At 40.9% G+C, this 24,596-nt stretch overlaps 1 pseudogene; it reads left to right on the top strand.

Annotated features, from left to right (window-relative positions):
• The first annotated feature begins 665 nt into the window (after positions 1–665).
• Positions 666–1,493, top strand: LOC122734548 (annotated as a pseudogene).
• Positions 1,494–24,596: the final 23,103 nt, after the last annotated feature.

Below are 24,596 nucleotides of genomic sequence, written 5' to 3'. Positions count from 1 at the left end.
CAAGTGTCTGCAGCTAGCTTTAAACTCAGATTTTCCTGACTCCGGGCTTGTGCTCTATCCACTGGGCAACCTAGCAGCCTCCAGCCTTTGAGGTCCCACCAAACCATTAGAAGTGAGGCTATAGTGACTGTGAATGATCAGCTGAGTGGGTCATGGGAGATAGACAGGGGGTCAGGTAATGAGTGGCCTAAATAAAGCTTGAGTGAAACTTTAGAAGCTCCTTTCTTTGGAGTGGACATAGTGGGGAGCGGGAACATGGGAGAAGGTGGAACAAGGAAGAACTGTGAGAGAGGGAGTCAAAAGCTAAGCCTACAGGGTTCTGTGAGTCTCCAGACCTCTTTGCTGGACTTGTGTGTGAACAATAGATACAGAATTGGAAGAGACCTCAGATGCCATTCTAATTCTCCCTCCTCACTTTACAGTTGAGGAAAGTGAAGCCCAGGAAAGTTAAATGACTTGCCTAAGAACCTATAGGAAATAGGTCTCAAAGGAAGAAATTGAACTCAGGTCCTCTAACTCTAGATCCAATACTCTTTGTGGGTGTATTTGAGGGTGAAGCTGTCCATCTATTTTCCCCTTGCTCTCTTACATCATCATAGAAGCATAAGGACAAAGGCAGGAAGAAGCCTTAGAAATCATCTTGTCGAGACCTCGTCTCCCGGCTCTGGTTCTTGCTTCAACAGTGTTTGGACGGAACAGACCCGGGGTTCCCCCAGCTCCCCTCGCGCTACATCTTCGTCCTGCAGCCCTACAGCCCCTGGGACCACCCGACCCTCGCTTTCGAGACCATCCGCCTCCGGGACCATCGGCCCCTGGCCTCCGAGACCAAACAGCTCCGGGACCAGCCTCCTCCTCCCGTTGCCGTCGGTGCCATGAGCTCCACCTCTCAGTTCCGCCAAAACTTCTCCTCCGAGGCCGAGGCCGCGGTCAACCGCCTGGCCAACCTCTACCTGCAGGCCTCCTACTCCTACCTGTCCCTGGGTTTCTATTTCGACCGGGACGATGTCGCTCTGCCGAGGGTGTCGCACTTTTTCCGTGACCTGGCGAAGGAGAAACGCGAGGGCGCCGAGCGCCTTATGCGGCTCCAGAACCAACGTGGGGGCCGGGTCCTCCTCCAGGCTGTGCAGAAACCTGGTCAAGATTAGTGGGGCCGCAGCTTGGATGCCATGGAGGCTGCCCTGAGCCTGGAGAAGGGTCTGAACCAGGCCCTCCTGAAGCTGCATGCCCTGGGCTCCAGCCAAGGGGATCCACACCTCTGCGATTTCCTGGAGAGCCACTACCTGGGCGAAGAGGTGAGGCTGCTGAAGCGCCTGGGCGACCACCTGACCACCCTGCGCCACGTGCAGGCCGACCCCCAGCCCGGGCTGGGAGAATACCTGTTCGAGCGGCTGAGCCTGAAGCAGGACTAGAAGAAGCAGCCCCACGAGAAGGCCGACTGGGCCCACAATAAAGAATAAAGCCTGCTCGATGCTCAAAAAAAAAAAAAAAAGAAATCATCTTGTCCAATTCTCTCATTTTATAGATGAGGAAGATGAAAGTCTGGGGTGTGGGGGGGGGTGGGGGTTGAGTGATGTGCCTGCAGCCACATCGGTGGTAAAAAAAAAAAAAAGATGTTATTCAAATTCAAGTCATTTAACTCCAGATATATGGCCCTTTTCCCAGACAGGCATCCTCATGCCTGGACTGTTCTCCTTCCTCATCTCTTTGGCTTCCTTCGGGTCTCAACTAAAATCCCATTTTCTACTGAAAGCTTTCCCCAACCCCTCTTAATTCTAATGTCTTCCCTGTGTTAATTATGTCCTATTTATAGCTTGTTAGTACTTATTTGTTTGCTTGTAGTTGCTGCCATTAGATTATAAACTCCCTGAAGGCAGGGACTGTCTCTTTCATTTCTTTTTGTATTTTAGTATTTAACACAGTGCCTGGCACATAGTAAACATTTAATAAATGTTTATTGACTGACCGACCATACATCCTGCCTCAAATGATTGGCCATCATATGCCTCTCCTGACCCTACATTTTCTAGATATCTGTTTAGCCATTTCTTGACTGCTATAGTCACAAGTCACCCCATAAATTGTCCTTCGGGTCACCTAAAGATTTGATTATTCAGGGAATGTGGTGTTCCATGATATCACTAAATTCCTGCAGTGGTGTATAATATCACTAAATTCCTGCAGTGTTTAAAAAATGGGGTTTTCTTGGGGGCAGCTAGGTGGCACAGTAGATAAAGCACCAGCCCCTGGATTCAGGAAGACCTGAGGTCAAATAAAACCTCAGACACTTGACACTTACTAGCTGTGTGACCCTGGGCAAGTCACTTAACTCTCATTGCCCCGCAAAAACAAAACAAAACAAAACAAAAATTGGGGTTTTCTTTTAGGGAGCAGCTTGGGATTGCTGAAAGTACTGTCCAATTGTCCAAATGCCATGCAGCCCACTCTCTTCCTCCTGTTCAATATTAGGCCCAGCTAACTGTCCATTTGCTGTGTCCATCCAAAAATTTAGGTAGTGAAGAATTAACTTGGTAGGCTGTCCATTCAACTGTATCACCTAGATAATAGGCATCTTTCACCTACTTGTCCCTTCCTGTGTGGGCCATTAGGCCAAATATTTTTGAGTGACTGTGGATCTCATTAAGAAAGCTATGTAGTGCTCTGGAAAATAATTTAAAAAAATAATAATGGATAGCATTTATGTAGCACTTTAAGATGTGCAAAGCCCTGTACATGTTATCTCATTCAGTTCTCACAACAACTCTGTGAGGTAAGTGTTGTTATTATCTCCATTTACAAATAAGGAAACTAAAGACTCAGATTGGTTAAGTGGCTTGCCCAGGATCACATGGCTAGTAAGTGTTTGAGGTAGGACTTGAATTCAGGTCTTTTTAACTCCAAGTCCAGTGCTTTTACCTGCTGGGCCACCTTAGCTGTTTTAGTGCAAGCATCACAATGGTATCCATGAACACAAACAGATATCTGAATGACCTCATCAAGTATAGAGAGTCCATTTTCCACTTGTATTCTGCACTGGAAAACTTCCATGACCATAGTGAATACCTTTAATGAGTATATGTCTCCCTGTTTTATACCTTGCTTTTTATTAATAATCAGATAACTAAGATATCTCTGTGGTCCAATCTTATATATGATGTGTGTATGTGGGGGGGGGGCAATCAGGATTAAGTGACTTGCCTGAGGTCACACAACTTGTAAGTGTCTGAAGTCAAATTTGAACTCAGATCCTCCTGACTTCAGTTGTATCCACTGAGCCATCTAGCCACCCCACATGGTTTTACTATATGCACAAAATAGATTGTTTGTGATGTAGTTTATTGCCTTCAGTCACCCTGAACAAAACTATCCCTCCCTTTCTTGAAATACTATCATTAAAGATTCATTCCTTGTAATAACCAACCTTGTTCCTATAGACCAGGTAGTGAAACATAGCTCCCTTCCCTCAACAGAAAGGAGGCGGACTGCAGGTGAAGAATAATGTATACACTCTGTCTCTTTCTCAGTACTACTTGGACTACCTTTCTTTTCCACAACAGAAAAGGCAAAGCTATGTCCCAGTATTATAGCCAGAAGTGACAATGATCTTTCTGAGTTCAAATCTGGCCTCAGACACTTACTAGTTATGTGATTCTGAGAAAGTCATTTAACCCTCTTTGCCTCAGTTTCCTCATCTGTAAAATCTAAATCTAAATCTGGGAGATCTAATGGAGGAATTAATGATGAATTAAATGCACATTCAAGAGCCTATTTTTTCTTTAAAAAAAAAAACACACTGATATACCAGATGATAAAAGGATAGCCTCTGAGATCCCATCCAACTCTGAGATTCGGAGATCCTATGTCATTCTTTTTTTTCCTTTTTTTTTTTTTTTTGCACAGGGCAATGAGGGTTAAGTGACTTACCCAGGGTCACACATCTAATAAGTGTCAAGTGTCTGTGGCCGGATTTGAACTCAGGTCCTCCTGAATCCAGGGCCAGTGCTTTATCCACTGTGCCACCTAGCTGCCCCCAATCCTATGTCAATTGACCATGTTCTTGACATTATTTCACTAGCCTGTAATCTCCTTGAGGGCAAGGACTGTCTTTCTTTTTATTAATTGTATCCCCAGTTTAGCACAATACCTGGCTTAATAATAGTAGATGCTTAATACATGTTTATTGGGTTGGATTGGATTGACAGCATTTCTTTCTGAAAACAGGAGTGGGACTGAAGTTTCCCATGCTGAAAGAGATGTCAGTCAGCTTGTCATGTGACTGACCTATACAGGTGAAAGAGCAACGGTCTGGGAGTCAGGAGACCTAGGTTTCTAGTCCCAACTCTGCTAGTAAAACAATGGTGACTTTGGTGAAATCTTTCTGCCTCTCTTGAGTCTTGATTTCCTTATCTTAAAATGAGAGGATTAGACCAGCTGATCCTAAGGTCCCCTCCATTCAATGATTCTAGGAATCAAAAGCCCTTGAGATAGATTGTTGCCGTTATGACTTGACTGATCAAAATAATAATCTCCATCCTCCACTTTGACATATGCAGATTACATCCTTCAGACAGTGACTCCCTCACTGATTATGAATCAAGCCTGGCCTTTGCTTAGTTCCTGCTTTCTGAATGCCACCATGCTTGTGACTCCCCTTCATCAGAACAAGAGTGTGAATAAGAGGAGATGATGAGATGGAGGTGGGAGCAGTAACAACGTACAGTCTTCCTGTCATTAAGCCCAGCTCTGATCAGGTAGGCAAGCTAACTGATTGCCTGAAACTTTTCCTTTATCAACTTTCAGAGAAGTGAGTTTCTCTAACAATCTATGAAGTGGCAGTTTTAGAGCTTCATCTTCTGATGAAAATGGCAACACCTACACATGTATTTTCTGTTAATTACCATTTCATGTTCCCTATAAAATGAATCTAGGGAGACAGATAAAAAGACAGAGAGAGGCAGAGAAAATAAGGGTAATCCAGAGGAGAAAGGTGAATAATGTACTTCCTTTTATCATTTGGTGGTATCATTAGTGTTTTTTTAAAAAGGCTCTTGAATGTGCATTTAATTCATAATTAACTCCTCCATTAGATCTCTTAGATTTAGACAACCTTAGCAGTTGTTAGATTAAACAGAAGCCTCTGTGATATAGTTTACTGCCTTCAGTCACCCTGAACAAAACTATCCCTCCCTTTCTTGAAATACTATCATTAAAGATTCATTCCTTGTAATGACCAACCTTGTTCCTAGAGACCAAGTAGTGAAACTTACCTCCCTTCCCTCAACAGAAAGGAGGTGGACTGCAGGTGCAGAATAGTGTATATACTATCCGACTCTGTCTCTTTCTTAGTACTACTTGGACTACGTTTCTTTACTACAACAGAAAGGCCAAAGCTATGTCCCAGTACTATAGCCAGAAGTGACAATGATCGGCCCCAAAAAAGTCCAGACAAGCAGAACTGCTTTGAAAACTATAGGCTGGGGACAGCTAGGTAGTGCAGTGGATAGAGCAGCGGCCCTGGATTCAGGAGGACCTGAGTTCAAATCCGGCCTCAGACACTTAACAATTACTAGCTGTGTGACCCTAAGCAAGTCACTTAACCCCAATTGCCTCACCAAAAAAACAAACAAACAAACAAAATAGCTAAAAAAAAAAAGAAAGAAAACTATAGGCTGTAGAGTAATCTATTTAACCCTACAGGAAAGTAGGAAGGGAAGGGGATAAGGAGGGAGGGGTGAAAATGGGAGGGGCCTAGTGGGGGAGGGGACAGTCAGAAGCAAAACACTTTTGAGGAGGGATAGGATAAAAGAAGATAGAAAATAGAGTAAATATCATGGGGAGGGAATCAGTTAACAATAGTAACTGTGAAAAAAGGTTTTGAAGTAGAGGCAAGAGTAATGTAAAATGATGATGATTGATTGATTGATGATTGGAGGAAGATGAGGATTGATTGATGAGGAGGATTGATTGAGGATAATGATGTGGATTGATGGATGATGATTAATTGGTGATGAATGATTGATGATGATGATGACAAAACATACGGTACTTCCCTTGCTGGGCTATTGTGAAGAAAATTCTTTGTCAGGTATAAGGTACTATATAAATGCTATCTATGACTGTTGTTGCAATAATCAGCCTCATGGGTTTATCGTAAGGAAATCTCTCTCTAAAGTACTATATAAATGTAGTATACTATTTTAAAAATGATGAGTAGGATGCTATCAGAAAGATCTGGAAGGACCTGAATGAGCTAATGCAAAGTGAAATGTACTATATACAAAATAACAGCAATATTGTGAGATGATCTGTTGTGAATGACTTGGTTATTTTCAGCAATGCAATGATCCAAGACAATGCTTAAGGTCTTATGAAAAATGCAATGCATTATAGAGAGAGAACTTATGGTATCTGAATACAGATTAAAACATAATTTTTGTTAGTTCCTTTATATGAAGTTTTGGTTTTGTCTGTTTTCTTTCACAACCTGGCTAATGTTGAAATATTTTGCATGACTGCTCATGTATAGCTTATATTGAATTGCTTGAGCTCTTGGGTGGGGGTGGGGAGAGAGGGAGGAAGAGAATTTAGAACACAAAGTCTTTAAAAAAACTGATGTCAAGAGGTGCAGCTAGGTGGCACAGTGAATAAAGCACCAGCCCAGGGGCAGCTAAGTGGTTCAGTGGATAAAGCACTAGCCCAGGATTCAGGAGGACCTGAGTTCAAATCTAGCCTCAGATACTTGACACATACTAGCTGTGTGACCCTGGGCAAGTCACTTAACCCTCAATGCCCCACCAAAAAAAAGAAAGAAAAAGGGGCAGCTATGTGGCGCAGTGGATAGAGCACCGGCCCTGGAGTCAGGAGGACCTGAGTTCAAATCCGACCTCAGATATTTGACATTTACTAGCTCTGTGACTCTGGGCAAGACACTTAACCCTCATTGTCCTGCAAAAAACCAAACAAACAAAACAAACAATTCTGAGGTACCACCTCATACTTCTCAGATTGAAGAAAAATGACAGATACTCAAGTGGATGTGGGGAAATAGGTACAATAATGTACTGTTGGTGGGGTTGTGAACTGTTCTGACCATTCTGAAAAAACAATTTGGAACTATGCCAGAAAATCAATACAATTGTGCATACCCTTTGACTCACCAATACCACTACTAGGTCTGTATCCCAAAGAGATCATAAAAAGGGGAAAAAGACCCACATGTACAAAAATATTTCTAGTAGCTCTCTTTTGTTGTGGCAAAGAATTGGATATCAAGAAGATGCCCATCAGTCGAGGAATGGCTGAACAAGTTGTGGTATATGAATGTAATGGAATACTATTGTGCTGTAAGAAATGATGAGCAGGCAGATTTCAGAAAAATCTGGAAAGACATGAACCGATACAAAGTAAAGTGAGAAGAACCAGGAGAAGATTGAACACTGTAAAAACAACATTGTGCAATGATCAGTTATGATTGACTTGGCTCTTTGAATTAATATAAAAATCTGAGCCAATTCCAAAAGATTCATGATAGAAAATGCTATCCACCTGTGGAGAAAGAACTGATGGAGCTCAAATGCAGATTGAAGCATACTATTTTCACTTTATTTTTTGTAGCTTTTCCTTTTCTATTTCTTCTTTCACAGAATAACTAATATGGAAATATGTTTTCCATGAATACACATTTATAACCTATATCACATTGCTTACCATCTTAGGGAGGTGAGAGGAGAGAGGGAAAATTTGGAACTCAAAATTTCATTTTAAAAAATGAGTTTACAATCGTCCTTACATACATTGGAAAAAATTTAAAAATAATTTTAAAAAAAGATCTTGACAGGCCAGGATGAAATTTATAAACATGTGAAGTTCTATATATAGCTTCAAAAATGCAACCACAGGGGGCAGCTAGGTTGCGCAGTGGATAAAGCACCGGCCCTGGATTCAGGAGTGCCTGAGTTCAAATCTGGCCTCAGACACTTGATGGTTACTAACTGTGTGACCCTGGGCAAGTCACTTAACCCCCATTGCCCCATCAAAAAAAAAAATGCAACCACAGGTGTATAGGCTAAGAAAGGCACCACTAACCAATAGGATCATAGTTTTAGAGCTTCAGGGACTATTTAGCCCAATAAAGTTAAAATGTGTTGCCTATGGTAAAAATGTAGTAAGTGTATGGTGAGATTTAAAACTAGATCCTCTGACTTCATATGCAATGTACTTACTACTCTACTCACAATTGTTGATATCAAAAAGACTGGGCGGGGAGGAGAATAGAGAAAGATGGTTCAGTAAACTGTAGGCTCAGTGTATGTCAACAGCCCAACATGATGGCCAAAACAACTAAGTCAAGCTCAGGACACACAGTGTTAAGAATCCCACTGTACTTTGCCCTCGTGTTCCAGTGAACACCTGGAACATTGTGTCTGGTTCTGAATAATTCATCTTAGAAAGGATATTGAAAAGTTGGGACACATCCAGAAGAGAGTGACAAGAATTATGAGAGGACCATTTTTTTTTAAGTGAGGCAATTGGGGTTAAGTGATTTGCCCAGGGTCACACAGCTAGTAAGTGTTAAGTGTCTGAGGCTGGATTTGAACTCAGGTCCTCCTGACTCCAGGGCCGGTGCTCTATCCACTTTGCCACCTAGCTGCCCCTGAGAGGACCATTCTTAAAGGGATCCCTTTTTGGAACTGAGAATGTTTTGCCCAAAGGAGGAAGATTTGGGGGAGAGGGGAATGTGGCAGCTGTACCTGAAGGTACAAGCAACAAATTGTTATGGCTGAGTAGAGAGAATAGGTTAGTGTTGTAATCAAATAAAGTAAACACAAGTTAATCTGATATGCTTAATTGTGTTCAGATCATTATTATACTCCATGGTAAATTAGGTATAAATAGTAAGCAATTCATAGCTAATCATATTAGTAGGTCTTTATTTTTGCCACACCATTACTGGAAACTGTAATAAAATGGTTCATAGTTTCCCCCCAATGTATACAATGGTATTTCCCCCTCCAAATATACAATGGTACATTTTGGTGTGGCATTCCTGATCAAGAACTTTGCAGTAAGAAAGAATCATTGTTACAACCAAAGATATATCATAAAAGCATAATTTAGAAACCATAAAGGTCTACAATCCCTTGAAATGGTTAAATTATGCTCTGAGTACTATATATGTTATAGTTGTAGCCCTGGTCTGAGAATAAAAAAATGTGAACTTGAAGCCCAATTCTGCTCATGGCTGTGTATCCTTAAACAAATGACTTAACCTCTCTGAGCCCTGATTTACTCATCTGAGGAAATGAGAGACTTTTACTAGATGAGATCCTTTCTACCTCTAAATCCTATGGTCCTAATTTGCCAAACCTAACAGACATTTGTCAAATTTTTTCTAACAAAAGTTTGTTTCCTCTAAGAGAGCCCCTTTGGGACATCATTTCATTTTCTTTCTTTTTCTTTATATGAAATTTCCTACAACCTGTAAAGCATTCAAAATCATTCTGTAAGCTTTACAAATAAACTCAAATTACTAGGCATTCAATAATTGTTTGTTGTTGATGATTATAGTGTTACTTCTACTGAAAAGCATTTTCAAACTTAAAGACTGATCCAGATTGAGCAACAAGCCAGAAAACAAGGTTCTTTCAAGACTTGGAGGGGGCAGCTAGGTGGAGCAGTGGATAAAGCACCAGCCCTGGATTCAGGAGGACCTGAGTTCAAATATGACCTCAGACACTTGATAGTTACTAGCTGTGTAACCCTGGGCAAGTCACTTAACCCTCATTGCCCAGCCCCCCCCCCCCCCAAAAAAAAAACTTGGAATGGGAAGCATCATTAGCAAACTCACCACAAATGCCAGGTGTTTGATAATAGCAAACAGGAAAGAAATGATACATCAAAGATGTAGCCAAATGAGCCATGGGTTATTTGAACCCAGAATGCTCATCTCTAGATGAGCATTTTAAGTTTGTCCAAAACACTGAGGATCCCCTGCCTTTTCAAGCAAAAGGTTGATAATGAGTAGCCTCTTCCTCTTTCTTTCCCTCCTCTCTTATATAGTCTCACTAGAAGACAAAGAAAGGTGTCAGTAGCAGTAGCCTAACCAGATCATGTGTTGCAATGTTAGTGACTTGTCAGTTTCCAAGGGACCCCATCCTCAATTACACGCTTTCCTGTTAGCCCATATTAGACCTGTGAAAGCAGAGCATCAATCTCCCTTAGACCAATAGGAGAATGGACTTCTTCCTCTCCTCTCTCTAGAGATCTAGGCAGACATATGTGTGTACATACACATATACATTATAGACACATCCATATGGGTATTATATATATGTATATATACATATATTAATTAGGTTGTGCTAATATAACAGGATGTGTAGAAACTGGCTACCTCATAATAAAAGGTCTTTATAATTCTTTAAAAGTTTCCAAAATGCACCAACCCTGAATGCAGGAAGACCTGAGTTCAAATATGGCCTCAGACACTTGACACTTACTAGCTGTGTGATTCTGGGTAAGTCACTTAACCCTGATTGGCCCCACCAAAATAGATAGATAGATAGATAGATAGATAGATAGATAGATAGATAGATAGATAGATAGATAGACAGACAGATAGATAGATGGATAGATAATGAATAAATAGATAGATAGATGAATAAATAATTGAATGAAAGCAAGCTTAGGTATAGAAAACAAAACAAACCAAAAAAAGTTTGCAAAATGCTTGGCATACACTATCTCACCTGAGCCTCACAACAACACTGTGCGGTAGGTACTACAGGATAATAATATAGGGCATGTTATCCATTTTATAGATGAGAAAACTGAGGCTCAGATAAGTTAAATGACCAGCTTGCTTATGATTATATAGCTACAAAGTATCAGAGATGGGATTTGAACCCAGAATTTCACAACTCTTAATCCAGCTCTCCATATAGTCTCTCAAAAGAAAATATTTTAAAAACTATTAGGTATAAAACTTTTGTGTATCTCTATGTCTATATGCACACTGTTTTAAACTAATATCTGTCTTCCTCTACATAGCTATACAGACCTTGTATGTAGTTAGATTTTCTGTATTCTTTCTCTGCCTCTATCTTTCTCCCCCCTCTCAAATTTTCTCAGTCTCTCTGCACCCTGTTTCTCTCTGTCTCTATCTGTCTGTCTCTCTGTGTTTGTTTCTCTCTATATATGTCCGTGTCTCTCTCAATAAACAAATATAGTAAAATAAATATTGGAAGATAGAAGAAAACTACACAACAGAATGAATCTGTACACAAGAGAATGCGGAAATCTGTTGTAGGTACAAGACCACCTACAAAAGAAAGACCAAATATATCATCCATTGTTTCAAAGATTCCCTGATGACTTCATAACTAGGCATAGATATCTAGTCTGTACCTGGCTTAACCAGTCTACAAACTTGAAAGTGTGGTATACACATCACCATAGTTTATTCAAATTCAGCTCGCTAGACACTTGGTAGCTGTGTGACCTTGGGCAAATCACTTAACTTCTGTTTGTCTTATGTCCTTAACTGTAAAATGGGGCTAATAATAGCTCCTACCTCCCAGGGTTGTTGTGAGGATCGAATGAGATGATATTTGCAAAAGGCATTTGGAATATAGTAGACTCCCTAGAAATGCTTATGGATTTGTTCTATATGAAACCACAGCAGGGCTACCAGGAAATAGCTCTGGGAACTAGATGTTCCGTAGCCTAAGAAATCACTGACTAGGACACATGCTCCTCCATCCACAACATCTCTTGGCAATAGGTCTCCCCACCACCCCACCCCACCCATCCTAGGCACCCTAAACCATTAAAGAGCAGGACTAGGTTTATGGGAAAAGATACAAAGTAGCAATAACAGGAACTGGATTATATGCCCCCATATAATTTCTTTACTTCCTGTTGACTCTCAAAGAAAATATTTAATATCCTTTCTCTATTCCCATCTGTTCTAGAAAATGCCTTTTTGCCTGCTGTTCTGGACTATTCTATGCAGAGTTCTTGACCCCAGACATCAACAGTCTCTCAGCCAGCAGGTGTCACCACAATGTAATAAATACCAAAGAGAAAGAATGGCTGGTTTCAGAGGGATTGGGGAAATTAAAATCGAATTATAAACAATAAACAGCTTATATTTGAATAAGAGAAGAGAATTCCTGGGAACATGTTGCTTATACCCCTAAGAGCTAGTGATTGGACCAGCACCCTGCTACCATATGGTTGCTTATCTTGGAGTTCTTCAATTTCTAAGCCTAGAGGCATGGGATATGAAATTATAGAAGGGGGAGAAGTATAAAAATGAGATATATTTCCTAAGGGAACCTGGAGCAGAAGAGTTGGGGGCAGTGGCTAAGTGACTTCCACCCTCCCCCACCACTTGACACTGCCCTTCAGCACACAGTCCCCTCCCCTAGTGTGAAAGGATGATTCTATCACCTCAATGTGTCTCCAATACAGAGGAGGATTTCTAGGCTTTGTATTTCACTAGTCCCCTCAGCTTCCAAATAAAAACAAACGTACGTGCTGCAATCTCTCTGTGAACATTTGATGATTTCTTTCTCCCCTACCCCCCCCAACTTTGTTCAATCTAACTGAAATTGCTATTCATTTTTAAGGCAAAGAATTGAACCCAGGCAAACATTTCAAAATGATGGAGGCTCTCTCTTCTCTCTCCCAAGGTTTCCATCAATGATCAAGCCAATTTTGTGCTCCTGTAATGTGCCTGGGGTTGGTGATCATGGGAGGAAAGTATATTGAACTTCAAAGGACTCACCTGCAACCCCTTTGGTATTTTAAATGCTCTGGTCTTAAGGTTACCTTGTGGACCCTGATGTAAAAAGGATGGGAAGGAATATGCAGTGTGGTACTAGGGTAAAATTGCTGAACGTATCCAGACTCTGCTGCTTATTACCTATGTAGCCTTGCACGAAACCCTTAACCTCCATGAACTACAATGTCATCTATAAAATGAAGGGATTCTCTAGATGATTTCCAATGTTCTTTCCATCTCTTATCCCATGATCCTGTGAATGACCGAGAGGGGAGGGTGGCCAACGTACATTTTTCAGACTCGTAACCTCTTTGAAACTATCTGCAAAACTACACAAGAGGTAAAAAACCTTCTCCCCATCACAGAAATATTTGAAACTGATTTTCAGTCACCTTCAAACTGAGAAGCAAATATTTCAATTCCCCCGTACTAACTAGCCTCTTGGGATCTTTCCGGAGCTTCTTAAAGTTAGTTCGCTGCTAGCTGGGCTTTGGCCTTTGATGCAGTATTCTGTTCAATAGAGATGCCAGGAAAAGAAGAGGTTGTAACTGTCTATTGCCTTCCTTAAAAGTCTTGCTTTCCTCACCACACTTCTTTCCCAAAGTCTTTTTCCAAGCAGTAGGGTTGACGAGGGAACAATCCTTGTTCTCGTGTTGAAACCCTTTACCTGATACGCTCAACTGCCAATCTGCTGCCACAAAGCACAGGAAAAAAGGAGGCCTCGTCTGTAGCCTAGTGTCTTCATTTGAGCAATTCTCTCCCCTCCTTTCTTTCCTTAAAACTTGGATGGAATCAGCATCGAATGATTTAAGCTGCAACTTGGCACAAGATTTTTAATTAAGCCACATACTACATACATCCAGTAAAGGCAACAAGGTGTTGCAAGTCAGTCAACAAGTACTTATTAAGTACTTAGAGATGTAAAGAAAAGCAAAAACAAGGAGCTTCCTTTCCAATGGGGGAGACAACATGTCTAGCTACAAAAAAGAACTATGCGGAGGAGGTGGCATAGGATCTGAAAGAGGAAAGCACTACAAACTGGGGCAACCCAGAGACCTCCAAGTCTTACCTCTGTGTGACCCTAGCCTATGAGTTGCAGAACAGTTGCTGACCTGTATTAGTAGAGGAAGTTTCCTCACCCGGAGTTCCCTAAGCATCAATAAAAATTACAAATACAACTCAGAAAAGGACAACATATAAACAGAAACTCTGATTCTGCTTCATATTCTTTCTGGGGTCTTTCCATAGCCCTGTGCTGTCAGCATCACTCACTTATTGATGGGATTTGACAGGAGATGTGTGGATGAGTCCCTTCCCTTTGTTTCTTGTTCCTACTACTCAGACTTAGGGAGCTGTATTCTCAGCTCAGCCCCGAGATGCACATGGCTCATACCTTTAATGGGCTAATGCAGAAAAATGAGGGACCACGATCCATTTCCGATATTGAGCTTCAACATATAAGATTCCCTTTCAGGAGACAGTATGAATTATGGAGCCTAAGTCAATGGGAAATAACAGACCATTCTAACCCATAACTCAAAATGAAAAGAGCACTGGGCAGGATAGACCACATTTCAGTGAAATAAGTCTACTCTGTCTCAATTTTCCTGAGGAATAGTCAAGGGCGTAATGTCTTCTTACAAAGCTCATTCAGGCAGGTTATCAATATTTTGACCCCAAATGGATACTTTCAGCTAAATTAGTGCCTTATTTTAGAAACCTCAGAAAATCATGAGAGACCCAAAATGGTGAAGGGACTTTTCAATTTGACGGCTTTTTCTTCTGCTTTCTGTCATACAGATGTGCTGCACATGATGGGCCAAATGGCAGGGTAGTTGTTTACCCCAATAAGTTCCCAACCGAAAAAAAAATAATCAAAAGCAGGAAATAAGAGCCAAATCTATAACAATGAGGGCCAAACCAACAAATAAGAAGAGAGAAACATCATATAAAGTAAAAACCACAATAATAACATGGAAAAATTTAAATACTTAAGGTTTCCACTCATTCCACCCCTCCCCCAGACCACCCTGTGGCAACAAGAGTCTGCCCAGTTCTCACCTCACAGTGACTCAATCTGAACCTTCCTTTAGAAAATAATAATACTAATAATTAAGAATTAGAGGTTATATTTATTTAGAGCTTACATTGTGTCAGGCACTGCACTAAGTGCTTTATAGCTATTGTGTGATTCTCACAACAACCCTGGGAGGCAGTTCCATTTTACAGATTAGGAAACTGAGGCAAAAGAAGTTAAGTGTCTTGTCCCTGATAACAAAGCTAGTAGATGTCTAAGACTGCATCTGAATTTAGTTCTTCCTGATTGAAGGAAGACCCATCACTTAATCCACCACACCACCTAGCTGCCAGAACAAGACAAGAAGACACTGACTAGAAACAGAAGACAATGATTCTTCCCAACCAGGTAAAAGAAAGAGAAGGCAATTGTGGGAACTGGAGATAGGGTGATATGGCAGCACAATGTTAGCTAAAAGGAAAAGGTGTTCTGTGCCTAAAGGAAAAGGGATTATTAACCTGCTAAAGTCAGTCTTCTTCCTATAGAACTTAAACTGAGTAGAGAATCATGTGGGCTCCAACGCCCTCTAATTCCACAGAGCTGAGGATGCCCAACTTCAGAAATCCATTCAGGAGAAAATGTATATTTCACAGCAGTGGGAGTGGAGAAAGTCAGAGAGAGACAGAGAGACAGAGAGAAACAGAGAAAGAGAGAGAGAGAGACAGAGAGAGAAAAGAGAGAAAGGGAGAGAGGAGACAGAGAGAGAGGAAGGAAAGAGATAGAGACAGAGACAGAGAAAAGAGAGAAACAGAGAGACAGAAACAGAGAGAGAAAAGAGAAAGGGAGAGAGGAGACAGAGAGGAAGGAGAGAGACAGGGAGAAAGAGAGAGAGAAAAGAGAGGAGAGAGAGAGAGAGAGAGAGAGAGAGAGAGAGAGAGAGAGAGAGAGAGAGAGAGAACCAGAAACAAGCTTACTAGGATCATATAAGAAAAAGAGTGAAAAATGAAAGAGAGACAGGCTGGGTACAAGCCTAGTCCTAATCAGATAAACCAACAACATGATTCATAAAGAAAGAGGATGAAATAGTAATTAGTAAATAGACATGATAGATAAATGAACAGATGAATAAATAAATAAGGCCATAACACAATGCTTTAGTAATATAATATAAAGGAATTTATCCAAAACCTCCAATTAAAATAATAGTTTGCTTTTATATAATCCTTTAAGATGTGTATTATTATCACTTGTATTTTACAGATGAGAAAACTGAAGCAGAGGTTAAGTGACTTGTCCAGAGTCACACAGCTAGGAAGAGTCAGGTTGGATTTGAACTCAGGCCCAGAACTCCACTGTGCCACCTCGCTACAGATTCCTCAGAGATGGTACCATAAAACAAAATTTCCAAAATGGTTTAGAGGAAGGCATTAGAATGGGAATTATGTTAGAAATCCAAGCTTTCAAATAAGAACTAACGAAACAAACAAGTAATAAGACAATTTAGAACACAATAGCTAACAGAGCTTAACACTTCATTTCCTAACTTGATGAGTTTCACTTGCCATCCCTCAGGCCAGGAAGGTACTCCCTCTTTATGCCCACCTCATAGAGTGACTCTCTTCCTATGAGATATAACTCAGGTACCATCTTCTACATGAAGCCTTCCTTGATGCCCCCCAACTACTAGTGCCCTCCCTCTCATAGTATCTTGTATTTTAGTTTGTATAAGCCTACATACATATACATATTAACTTTGCATTTATGCTGTATATAATTTTACATGTACTTGTTGTATCCCCCATTGGAATATAAGTGCATTGGGAGCAAGAATTGCTTTATTATTTGTACTCTTAACTCAATATCTAGCACGGTGCCTAGGATGTAGTCGGTGCTTAATAAATACTTGATTGATCATTTCTTTGAAATACTACAGGCTCTGAAAAGAGAATGACAGATTGACAACAACAAAAAATACAGAAGTGAAATAAAATTTCACAGAAGTAAAATAGTTTGAAGGAACACATGAATTCTATATAAGCTAAAGTGCCTGACCTTGAAGCCAGAATGTAAAAGGATAACTTAAGGATGAAAACTCTCCTAGAAACATATGATAACTTTTAAAACTTGAAAACCATGCTGGAAAAAAATACAGCAAAATTGCCCAGGATTTTTGAATACAAACAAAGGAATTATTGATTGAACCCACAGATCCACTACTAGAGAAAAACATTGCACTTGAAACTTCAAAGCATATAGTGGTTAAAATTCAAAATTTCAATGCTAAACACTAAATTTCACAAGCATACAAAAGAAAGCCCTCCAGCTATGAAGGAACCTTGATTTAAATAACTCAGGATTACTCTATGGCCATGAAGTTAGGGGTGGTTCAAAACAATACAAAAGTAAAAACATATATTAGAGAGGTGAACTTTAGCTGTCAAAGAATAAAGAAAAATGTTCTATCTTCGCTTGTGAGAACTTGAAGCATATTTTAAATTGCTCTGAGGCCTAATAAAAATCATTTAAAAGTAAGCAAGGGGGGCAGCTAGGTGGCGCAGTGGATAGAGCACCGGCCCTGGAGTCAGGAGTACCTGAGTTCAAATCCGACCTCAGACACTTAACACTTACTAGCTGTGTGACCCTGGGCAAATCACTTAACCCCAATTGCCTCACTAAAAAAAAAAAAAAGTAAGCAAGGATGGGGGCAGCTAGGTGGCACAGTGCATAAAGCACCAGTCCTGGATTCAGGAGGACCTGAGTTCAAATCTAGCCTCAGACACTTGACACTTACTAGGTGTGTGACCCTGGGCAAGTCACTTAATCCTCATTGCCCCGCGTGCCTCCCCCGCCCCCAAATGAAGGATATTTGTCTCCCATTTTAAGAACAAGAACAATAATAGCTCACATTTACACAGTGTTTTAGAGTTTGCAAAGTACTTCTCTCATTTGATCTCTCACTGACATTGTGAGGTAAGTGATATTTTTAATCCCCATTTCACAGATGAGGGAACTAAGAATCAAAAGGTTAAATGACTTGCCCAGGGCCACATAGCAAGTATTTGTGAAAGTATTCAAACCCAGTTCTTCACAACTCCAAGTACAACTCTCTATCCACTACTCTACCCTATCTCAAAAAAACAAAAACAAAACAAAACCCCAAAACCCCAAATATATAGCAATCTAAACTCACAAAAGAGATTGTTAGACTCCAAGGATACCCAAGTTGATAGCTCTGAAAAGAAAGCAGCAGGGACAGGTATCTTCTCACAGCTATTAAGTATATCTGCACATCCCTCAGCTGTTTAAATGGTATCAATATGTTCCTCTAATGCTAGTGTGGTGATCATTTGGTATGTGATCCATTTCCTGCACACTTTATAAGGGTGTATGGGAAACTTATTAAGTGAGTGATAGATGAGTGTTGTAATTGAAAGTGTGAAAAGGTGCCTAAAGTGGCTGAATCAGCCGCACACATGTGTGAAGTGATAGAATACAGAGCAAAGACAATGGTAACACTCAATTGTTAGGGAGCCCCTCAAGGAAGTGTTTGTACCTGGATTGGTGGGAGCATGAAAAGAGTGGGTACTGGGATCTTGAACATTTCAAATTGGATGTCCCAGAGATAGCTCAAACTCAACATGTCCGATACAGAACCCAGTATCTTTCTCCCCATTTCTTTCCCTCTTCCAAACTTCCTTATTTCTATCAAAAACACTACCATTCTAGGTTTGCAATCCCAGCTTTATTTTCCAGTTCTCACTCTCTCTCTCCCCACATATCCCATCAATTGCCAAATATTGCTGTTTCTACATCCATAACATCTTTCATCGAACCCTTTTTCTCTAAGCACACAAGCACCACCTTATTTCATTTCCTCCATATCTCTCTATCCTACTCTCCTTCAAAAGCCACTGAATCAGTCTCCCTGACTCTAGTCTTTCCTCCCTCCAGTTCATCCTCCTTACAATCTCCAAAATAGCTTTCCTTAAATGCAGTTCTGACCATGTCTCTTCCCTATTCAATGAACTCCAATGGCTCCCTATTGCCTCTAGCATAAAATACACATTCTTTTGTTTAGCTTTTAAAGCCCTTCATATATTTTTTTTGTTGTTTTTTTTTTGTTTTTTTTTTTGCGGGGCAATGGGGGTTAAGTGACTTGCCCAGGGTCACACAGCTGGTAAGTGTCAAGTGTCTGAGGCCGGATTTGAACTCAGGTACTCCTGAATCCAGGGCCGGTGCTTTATCCACTGCACCACCTAGCCGCCCCCGCTTCATATATTTATAACAACTCTTTTTGTTGTTGCAAAGAATTGGGAGTTGAGGGGATGCCCATCAAATGAGGAATGACTGAACAAGTTGTGGTATATGATTGTAATGGAATACTATTGTGCTATAAGAAATGACAAGAAGGATAATTTCAGAAAAACCTGGAAAGACTTACGTGAACTGATGCAAAACAAAGTGATCAAAACCAAGAGGACGGTGTACACAGTAACAGCAACATTGTGCAATGATCAACTGTGAATGACAGCTATCCTCGGCAATACAATGATCCAAGACAATTCCAAAGGACTCATGTTAAAAAAAAATATTGGAGCAGCACCGGCCATGGAGTCAGGAGTACCTGAGTTCAAATCCAGCCTCAGACACTTAACACTTACTGGCTGTGTGACCCTGGGCAAGTCACTTAACCCCAATTGCCTCACTAAAAAAAAAAAAATGTTATCCACATGCAGAGAAAGAATTGAAGGAATCTGAATGCAGATTGAAGCATACTATTTTTACCTTTCTTTGTTTTTTCATCATTTTTTTCTTTTGTCAGTTTCTTTAACAATATGACTTAAATGGAAATATGTTTTGCATGATTGCATATGTATAACATAAAAATGCTTACTGTCTCAGAGACAGGGGAGAGGTGAGGGAAGGAGAGAAGCAGTGAAAGAATTCGGAGCTCGATTTTTTTAAATGAATGTTAAAAATTGTCTTTATATGTAACTTGGAAAAAATATTATTTTAAAAAATTAAATAAAGCTTTCATGACCTGGTCCCAACCTATCTTTCTAGGGTTTTGTTGTTGTTGTTGTTGCTCAGTCATTTTCAGTCAGGTCTGACTCTTTTTTTTTGTTTTGTTTTTTGTTTTTTTAGTGAGGCAATTGGGGTTAAGTGACTTGCCCAGGGTCACACAGCTAGTAAGTGTCAAGTGTCTGAGGCCGGATTTGAACTCAGGTACTCCTGAATCCAGGGCCGGTGCTTTATCCACTGCGCCACCTAGCCGCCCAGGTCTGACTCTTTTTTACCCAATTTTGGGGTTTTCTTGGCAAAGATACCGATGTAGATTTGCCATTTCCTTCTCCAGGCTTTTAATGTATACTTCTAGACTTTTCCCTGTTCTTCAAACTTGCCATTTCATCAACCATCTCCATGTCTTTGTATTTGTAGTTCCACATGCCTGAAGTACATTCCCTACACATTTCTACTTCACAGAAAACCTCTAAGCTAGAATTATATCTATCTGTTCCTTTAAATATTGCTCATATAGAAGATGTAATTGGGTTCCACCTTACTTCTTTTTTTTTAATTTTTTTTTTAATTTTTAGTGAGGCAATTGGGGTTAAGTGACTTGCCCAGGGTCACACAGCTAGTAAGTGTTAAATGTCTGAGGCCGGATTTGAACTCAGGTACTCCTGACTCCAGGGCCGGTGCTCTATCCACTGCACCACCTAGCTGCCCCCCCACCTTACTTCTGATGGCTTAGTCATTTCTGGGAGGGAAGGAGGACCCCAAACTCTGTATCCAAGGCTTGACTCCTTTCCAGTTCCACAATAAATACACATAGAGAATATTAAAATAACCCATTTATCCAAATCATGTGTCAAACAGAAGTTAGACAAGGTATATATAAAAGAATATACAGGGGGCAGCTAGGTGGTAAGGTAGATAAAGCACAGGCCCTGGATTCAGGAGGACCTGAGTTCAAATCTGGCATCAGACACTTGACACTTACTAACTGTGTGACCCTGGCCAAGTCACTTAACCCTCATTGCCCCACTCCCCCCAAAAAAAGGCCAAGAAAAGAAGAATATATACCAGAATATATAGAGGGAAGAAGCTCTCCTATTGGGAGAAAAATAACTCAACCAAGAGAGAAAGGCCTGGATTTCACTCAAGAGGAAAATCCCCAAAGTCTCTAGATCAGTCAGCTGAAAATAAGGACATGAGGGATAATGACAGCTTCTCTCGTGTCTTCCCAGATTCTCTTCCTTCAGCAATTACAAGTGGAGTTTGTCTTTTCCATGTTCTCTACTGAAGCTGGAAGACAGAAACAACTTGATGACCCCTGCTTGAATATTCCCCAAAGGGTCCTGAAGAGTCCCCAAGGGGACCTGGCTGGGAACTGAAGCTCTCAAATCTCCCCAACTCCACTCCAACCCTCATACAGAGCAGGGCTTTCATCTCCATCAATAAGGAGAGAGGCTTTGGGACAGGGGCTACAATGGCCCCTGCCTACACAAAAAGAAGTTTAAAAGGGGAGGGAGGAGCATGATGTTGAGAGGAGATCAGGCAGGTGGGAAATGAAGAGAGAGCTGCCCTGGGTCATTCTCCTTAAATGGAGATCTATAAGGAGCTCTCCACTGTTTAACTTCTGACCTCTACAGTAAAAGAGAAAGACAGAGACAGAGAGACAAAGAGACAGAGATGGAGACAGAAGCAGAGACAGAGACAGAGACAGAGACAGACAGACAGACAGAGACAGAGAATGCCCAGGGGCAGGAGATATTGAGGAGCTTTGAGTTTTAGGACTGATATGATCTTGCAGGATGATGAGGTCTTGGAGAGCATGAAATAAAAGTAAGTCATAGATAAATGGGAAGATGTCTCCTCAATTCTCTTGGAAAGGCAGATAAAGGACTTGGCAAATCTTGTTTCACTGTGTAACCAGAGGGCAACAAGGGACTTCATTTACTGGGATCCTTGGTCTCAGTGCAAGACACTGACCTCTCATGGGTCCCTTAAGGAGATGGTGACACAGCTGTCCTGATGTCATCTGGACTCAGTCAGTCTGGACTCAGACTCTTCCCTTATAAGCACAATGCTACAGAGCATGTGACTCATATTTTCCAGTGGTCAACTAGCCAAATGCCTGAGACACAATGTAATACTCTGATTTTTTTTCTCTTAGAAAAGGCAACACTGGTCAGCTCTTTAAAGGATCTATACATAGAGAATAACTGCCTCTGCTATTACAGGAACAATTAAAATGTCTTGGTCTGATTCACCTCTGTTGTTAGATTAGCTCATCAAAAAAGATTAAGCTATTACCCTCATCCCTGTTGAAGAAGTCAGCCTCTCTCATTGTGTCTTGATGTATATTGAACTATGCCTCTGCTCTAAGAAAAATTAAAAATCCATCTATGGTTATTAGCAACTATCAATGGACTTGCAACAGCTAACACATGCTTTCCCATCCATCTTTTAATCTCTGGACTTAAGAGAACAAAGACTGGAGAATTTCATTCAGGAATAAGATACTGATATTTTGCATCTGGGATGAAAGGTCTAAAATCATATGATTATTAGAGTTGGTAAGAGGCTTAGAGATCACCTAGTCTGAACCCCTCATTTTGTAGGTAGGGAAGTGGAGGTCCAGTGAAGGGGAGAAACTTATCCTGGGTCACACATCTTGTTTAATGGCAGAGCTGAACCTGGAGCTCCTATCTCCTAACCAAGCCCCTAACCAAGACTTTCCACTTTGTTGTTGTCCAATAATTAAAATAGGGCACCTGGGGAGTCTGGAGAAAGCATCATCATAGATGCAGAGAGCCATGCTGGGAAGAAATGCTGAGAGAAAGGGCTAGTTGGGTCTGGCAGAAGAGACCATTCCCCTCCAGTGTTAGTGATAGTAGAGAATATTTGAGAGTGGGAAGGAGAGAAAGCTCTTCCAAATGTCCCCTCCTCTTTATTCCCTAATTCTTATTACACCTCTGAATTTGGTTCAAGGTGTGTGACCTCTGGGAGATATACCAATAGTTCTAAACAGAAACTAAAGATCTGAGATTTTGAAAGTACCATTGTTTAGGGCAGCTAGGTAGTGCAATGGATAGAGCACTGGCCTGAAGGCAAGAAGACTCATCTTCCTGAGTTCAAATATGGCCTCAGACACTTACTAGTTGTGCCCCTGGGCAAGTCACTTACCCCTGTTTACTTCCATTCCTTATCGGGAAAATGAGGTGGAGAAGGAAATGGCAAACCACTCTAGTATCTTTGCCAAGAAAACCCCAAATGGAATTGGGGTTTTGAAATTGAAAAATGACTGAACAAAATAGTTGGGGTTAGTCAATATGATTTCTTTTATTATTCTGATTTGATCATATTTATTCCTAGTTCCTTCTTTCTCCCTCCTTTAGTAATAAGTTAGGTAATAATTCTATTAAAAAAAGAAAACCCACTCTGAACCAGTTTGAGAATATGATGTGTGTGTGTATATGTATATATATTTAATGAAAAAATATACATTTAGCATGTAAGCCATGTCGCAGGGCCCTACACATAGACTGGATTTCATTGACACCTGAGATGTTTTTGTCTGTCTTTGGCTCATTTTGTTATTCAGTTGTATCTGACTCTATATCCCCATTTGAGGTTTTCTTGGCAAAGAGACTGGAGTGGTTTGCCATTTCCTTCTCCAGCTCATTTTACAGATGATGAAACTGAGACACAGGGATAAGTGACTTGCCCGAGGTCACACAACTAGTAAGTTTCTGAGTCCAGATATAAACTCAGGTTTCCTGACTCTAGACCTGGCCCTCTCTCCACTGCACCTCCTAGCTGCCCTCATTTGAAGCAAGCCCAGGAAAATCCCTTTAAAAAGATTTTGTTTGCCTTGTGTTTCTATTCCCCCAGAGTGGGTAATAAGGCCCTAGCTCCCACGAAGGCACTCAGGATAAGAAGGCATATGAATAAGTCAGCATTTACCTTATCCATAGAAAATGCAGAAGACTCAAGGCATCCCCAGGAGTTCATGAATAGATACAGGAACACATAAGGCCCATTAGCTCTCCCCAGAAAGGAGCTGAATTTGGCACTGTCATTGTCTCTGGCATTCTGGTGAATCCCTAGCCCTTCCACAGAGAGAGGAGGGGAAGGAAATAAGCAATGCTAAGCACCTACCAGGTGCCAGGCACTTCCCAGGTAATGTCTCATTTGATCCTCAAGACAACCCTTAAGAGGTAGGTCCTCTTATTAGCCCCATCTTACAGATGAAGAAACAGAGGCAAAAAGAGCTTAAGTGACTCACGTAGGGTTGCACAGCCAGTAAGTGTTTGAGTGCTCATTTGGACTCAGGTCTTCCTGACTCTAGGTCCAGAGTTCTATCCACTGTGCCACCTAGTTGAGTAGCAATCTCTCTCACACTCAGTGTCTCCCAGTGGTTTGTAATTCCTCTAGAAGTCAATATATCTTGAGCCTACCGGAGAAGCAAATCTCTTAACAACAGACCTGTCCTGCTCAAATAATTCTCTAGTTTTGCTTTCCAAGTAGTACACTGCTCAGGAGCTATGTATCCCAGAAGCACTTCCAGGTGTTATTCAGTCATGCCCAACTCTTTGCAACCCCATTTGGAGTTTTCTTGGCAAAGATACTAGACTGGTTTACTATTTCCTTCTCCAGCTCATTTAACAGATGAAGAAACTAAGGCAAACAGGGTTAAATGATTTGCCCAGAGTCACACAGCTAGGGAGTGTCTGAAGTCAAATTTGAGTTCAGGTCTTCCTGACTCTAGGGCCTGGACTCTATCCA

The sequence above is a fragment of the Dromiciops gliroides genome, chromosome 1 (assembly GCF_019393635.1).
Source record: "Dromiciops gliroides isolate mDroGli1 chromosome 1, mDroGli1.pri, whole genome shotgun sequence".
Lineage (NCBI taxonomy): Eukaryota > Metazoa > Chordata > Mammalia > Microbiotheria > Microbiotheriidae > Dromiciops > Dromiciops gliroides.
This window is presented reverse-complemented; position numbering and strand designations above follow the sequence as displayed.